This window comes from Triticum urartu, chromosome 2A (assembly GCF_056163025.1).
Source record: "Triticum urartu cultivar PI428250 chromosome 2A, HENAU_Tu73, whole genome shotgun sequence".
NCBI lineage: Eukaryota > Viridiplantae > Streptophyta > Magnoliopsida > Poales > Poaceae > Triticum > Triticum urartu.
In genome coordinates this window covers 340,597,686-340,603,450 of record NC_141874.1, presented here as the reverse complement: position 1 = coordinate 340,603,450, position 5,765 = coordinate 340,597,686, and the positions used below count along the sequence as shown (strand labels likewise).

The 5,765-nt window shown below is 42.2% G+C and overlaps 1 pseudogene; it reads right to left on the bottom strand.

The window, feature by feature from the left end:
- Positions 1–1,733: 1,733 nt before the first annotated feature.
- Positions 1,734–4,292, bottom strand: LOC147985026 (uncharacterized; annotated as a pseudogene).
- Positions 4,293–5,765: the final 1,473 nt, after the last annotated feature.

Here is a 5,765-nt window from a genome sequence, read left to right as displayed (position 1 = left end):
CAAAAATTATCTTTTTATCATTTACCTACTCGAGGACGAGCAGGAATTAAGCTTGGGGGTGCTTGATACGTCTCCAACGTATCTATAATTTTTGATCGCTCCATGCTATATTATCTATTGTTTTGGGCAATATTGGGCTTTATTATCCACTTTTATATTATTTTTGGGACTAACCTATTAACCGGAGGCCTAGCCCAGATTTGTTGTTTTACGCCTATTTCAGTGTTTTGAAGAAAAGGAATATCAGACGGAGTCGAAACAGAACGAAATCAACTAGAGAAGTTATTTTTGGAAGGAAACACACCTGATAGACTTGGACCCCACGCCAGAAGATACGGGAGCTGCCCACGAGGGTGGGGGCATGCCCACCCCCCTGGGGCGCGCCCCCTGCCTCGTGGGGCCCTCGTGGCTCCCCTGACGTACCTCCTGCACCCATATATACCTACGTGACCTAAAACTTCCAGAACGCAAGATAGATCGGGAGTTCCACCGCCAGAAGCCTCCGTAGCCACCAAAATTCAATCGGGACCCTGTTCCGGCACCCTGCCGGAGGGGGAAATCCCTCTCCAGTGGCCATCTTCATCATCCCGGTGCTCTCCATGACGAGGAGGGAGTAGTTCTCCCTTGGGGCTGAGGGTATGTACCAGTAGCTATGTGTTTGATCTCTCTCTCTCTCTCTCGTGTTCTTGAGGTGATATGATCTTGATGTATCGCGAGCTTTGCTATTATATTTGGATCCTATGATGTTTCTTCCCCCCTCTACTCTCTTGTAATGAATTGAGTTTCCCCTTTGAAGTAATCTTATCGGATTGAGTCTTTAAAAACTTGAGAACACTTGATGTATGTCTTGCCGTGGATATCTGTGGTGACAATGGGATACCACGTGCCACTTGATGTATGTTAAGGTGACCAACTTGTGGGTTTCGTGACATTGGGAACCTATGCATAGGGGTTGGCACACGTTTTCGTCGTGATTCTCTGGTAGAACTATGGGGCACTCTTTGAGGTCCTTTGTGTTGGTTGAATAGATGAATCTGAGATTGTGTGATGCATATCGTATAATCATACCCACGGATACTTGAGGTGACATTGGAGTATCTAGGTGACATTAGGGTTTTGGTTGATTTGTGTCTTAAGGTGTTATTCTAGTACGAACTCTAGGGCTGTTTGTGACACCTATAGGAATAGCCCACTGGATTGATTGAAAAGAATAACTTTGAGGTGGTTTCGTACCCTACCATAATCTCTTCGTTTGTTCTCCGCTATTAGTGACTTTGGAGTGACTCTTTGTTGCATGTTGAGGGATAGTTATGTGATCCAATTATGTTAGTATTGTTGAGGGAACTTGCACTAGCGAAAGTATGAACCCTAGGCCTTATTTTCACACATTGCAATACCGTTTACGCTCACTTTTATTATTCGCTACCTTGCTGTTTTTTATTATTTCAGATTACAAAAACTATTATCTATCATCCATATACCACTTGTATCACCATCTCTTCGCCGAACTAGTGCACCTATACAATTTACCATTGTATTGGGTGTGTTGGGGACACAAGAGACTCTTTGTTATTTGGTTGCAGGTTTGCTTGAGAGAGACCATCTTCATCCTACGCCTCCTACGGATTGATAAACCTTAGGTCATCCACTTGAGGGAAATTTGCTACTGTCCTACAAACCTCTGCACTTGGAGGCCCAACAACGTCTACAAGAAGAAGGTTGTGTAGTAGACATCATGTACTACCACATACTGAACATCTCATCTTGACTCCTTTCCTTGAAATTTGCTGCTTTTGGGCTTCTCTTGCTCCTCTCTAGTTCTTTCAGTCTTCTTCCTCCCAGGTTTATTATTAACCCTTATAGGAGGATGTGGTCTAGGGTTGTCAGAAATAAGCCAATTCTCTTTGCCCTCCGCTGGTTGCAGCACATGGTCATATATTTTGTTGTATGTGTTGATGGAGTAACAATCTGCTATGAAATCATCAAGTTTCAAACCACATGTGTATATTGAACTGATTGCATGAGCACAAGGCAGTCCAGAGAGCTCCCAATATCTGCAAGAACATGTCCATTTCTCCAGATCAACTGTGAACCTTCTATACCCACCCTCTTGCACTTCAAACCCATCTTTGCCATTCCATAACACTCTGCATCTTCCTGGTCTCTTTATGTTGAGCTGCAGCTTCTTGAACACATTAGGGCATATAGTTCCACTCCACTTTGCAGGCTTTGCTCTGTTCTCTTGAATTCTAGCCATAACCTTCTTTCTTATGATCTCATGACTAGTAATTACAAGATAAAATCTTGCTCTCATGATGGAATTGTTGAAGGACTCACACATATTGTTTTCTACAGAATCACAATATGAGCCAAGTTTGAAAAAAGCCCTGCTCCAATGTTCAGGATTGGTTTTCATTATATCTTTTGCCCCTTCTTCTGTTTTTTGAGCAAGCTTTGCTCTATGATAGTTGAATCATGTTCTGTCAGAAGCTTTTGCACATGCCCAAAATATTTTCTGATATATCTTCTCCCTGTGTTTCTTTCTCCAATTTGCATAGATGTGCCTAGCGCACATTCTATGTTCTGCTTCTGGACAAATCTCATTCACTGCTCTTATGAGACCCTTCTGCTGATCAGAGATGAAAACCCAGCCCTCACCATTGTTGTTTATCTGAATGTCCTTCTAAAGAAATGATAGAAACCAGTGCCAGCTGTCATAGCTCTCAACCTCAACAGTTGCCCATGCAATTGGGTACATCTGGTTGTTGGCATCTCTCCCAATTGCAGATAATATTTGTCCATGTACTGCACCTTTCAAGAAACAACCATCTAACCCAACAACTCTCCTACATCCAGCCATAAACCCCTTCTTGCATCCATCTAGACAAACATACATCCTTTTAAACACATTTTGCTCATGCTCCTCAGGGTCCAATGTAACTGCAACAGTACTACCAGGATTACTCCTAACTAAGATAAGGTGGTAGTCAAATACTCTAGAATATTCACCATTAGTTGAATCTATGAGTTTGTCCATCACAAGCTTCTTTGCCCTCTTGCATTTGGATATGCTAACATCAGCTAGCAAATCTTCTAGTACAGATTCCTGCATCTTCTTCACCCTCCATGTTGGATTGTCTTTGATCTATCTGAAATACTTCTTTGCAATGATAGTACTGGTCACAAGTTTATTATCTCTCCTAGGCACACATGTATGGACATTGTTGTACCTTTGCACCACCAACCAGTCAGACTTGCTATTAATAGACCCATAAATGCTCCATTGGCAGCCAGTCCAGCTGCACTTGGCACTTACTCTTTTTTTCTCATCCTTGGGAAATAACAAGTGATGGAAACTCTTCAGTCCATATTTCACTAGCGCATTTTTGAATTGCCTGCTGTCAGTAAAAGCCTGGCCAACTTCAAATTGTGGTGCATCTGTACTATCATCATACACTTTATGAGTGGTCTTTCTCCTTCTAACATCATTGACCTCTCCATCACTAGCCTCATCATAGGAAAGATCATCATCACTTTCAAAGTAAGGGGTATCATCTGCATCATCATCCAACTTACATGTTTCTGGTACAATGAAATCCTCAGTTACATTGCAAGCTTGTGCTTCTTCCTCCCCTAACATTTTTTCTCTTTTTCTCCTTGAATTCTTTGGCATATTTTATGTACTCAAGGATTTCTTCATCTTCAGCAGAACTGTTGCTCTCTGCAGGAGGCACAACATAGTCACTATCACTATCAGAGCCATCTGAAGTATGCATCTCTTCATTTACAACACTTTTTCCTCTATCAGACAATGACCTTGCAGATCTGAAAACAGGCATTTTGGCCCTGAATTGTACCTCATCTGCATTTCTTCTCTCTGCCTGCACCTCCTCTGCATGCCCTAACTCTGTATGAACTTGCTCCGAAAATTCAAACTGCCAATCATTGCTTTCAGGACTTTCATCAGGAGGAATGAATGCATATATGTCAATAAGACCAGCATCAGTCACATGCTTAGCCATCATCTCCACTGAAATCTGATCATTTAGTACAAGCAAAGCATTTGCCATATCACCACCTGGATATTTCCATTGCAGTGTAGTCTTTTCTAGAGCTTTATTAGAGCATACAACATAATCCGCAAGGTTCTTCTTTAGCTCAGATACTGACAACTTTGCAAATTCAATTGTGAACAACGCAGATTTTCCTCCCACATAAGTCCAATCATTCCCATCATGCCCAAAGTCACCTCTGTAGTGAAATCTAACAGTAAGGTAGTCCAGTGGATCCATGGCTATATCATAAACAAATTGATAGAAAATTAACAACCATAAGTCAGTGAATCGTCAGTTCAATGTACTGAACTTTTCTAAAAAACTATCTATTTCCTCAGATCAAGAAAACCCTAGATCATCTAATCATATAAGAGCATATGCACACTGATTTGAACTCCAGAATGCCCTTAAACACGCCATCTAATAACCGCTTCCAACATTCTCTCAAAAAAACTGGACTAAACCCTAGCCCCCAAATCAAATCCCCTGAAAATCCCAAACTGACAAGCCTACTCTAGGAAAAAAAAACTGGATTCTCAGCACAAGGTTTGGGCGCACTGACCTGATCGTCGCCGCCGGTCCTGCTATTCACAGCAGGCCGCTGATCATCGCCCGCGCCGCCGTGGTCGCCATAATCGCCGCTGTTTTGTCAGAGACAGAGGAGAGGGGAGCAGGAGGTGAAAAGATGACTCGGAGCGCTCGAGGCAAGGTCAGGGGGTGCAGTAGACGAAACACCTCCGCCACATACGCAAAACCGGGGATTAAACCCACCAAACTGACCTCGGGGGGTGATTTGCCTGGTATTTGTCAGTCCAGGGGATTAAGAAGCTGGTTTTGCAGTTGGGGGGCGTGATCTGCTCGAAATCTGACAGTTCAGGGGGGGGGGTATGTGGACTTGTTTCATTGGGAGCGTCGCCCTATGAGCTTGTGACATCATCTTGTCCTTACGAGTGCTTCACACTATATAGGCACAATATGAATGCCGCGTAGTCAAAAAACTGACTTACAAAGCAACTAAAGAGAAAAGAATGTTATGATGATCTAAAAAGAAATTGTGTTAATCACGTGGACCTATGCAAAATGTTCACCAACAAATGCATAAAAGAGTTTGGTTATTAAACAATTAAATGTGAGAAACTTAGCTTAAAAAATTAAGCTTTTCTATCTCATAATTTTGAGATGAAAGACCTGGATGTGGCTGGTGTTATCTTGAACATCAAGATGCTGACAGATAGTGAGGGTAGGATTACACTTCTGCAATCTCACTATGTTGAGAAGATTTCGAGTCGCTTTGTGTATTTAGATTGCAAACCTTCTCCAACACCATATAATCATAACATGTCGATTCGAAAGTTCGAAGGCACGGACATAGATCAAATGAGATATTCTTAAGTGATTGGTTCACGCATGTACCTAGTTTGCGCTACAAGGCCTAACATCGGATATGTTGTGAGCATAGTGAGCCGGTTTGTTTCCAATCCAAGCAATATACATTGACGTGATGTTGAAAGAGTTATGCGCTATCTAAGAGGTATTGTGAGCCATGGACTTCACTTTACTGAATACCCGATGGTACTTGAAGGGTATAATGATGCGAATATGATCTCTAATATTGATGAGACGAAAGTCACAAGTGAATATGTGTTCATACTTGGTGGTGGTGGTGTTTCCTGGGGGTCTTGCATGCAGACTATCTTAACGAAGCTAACA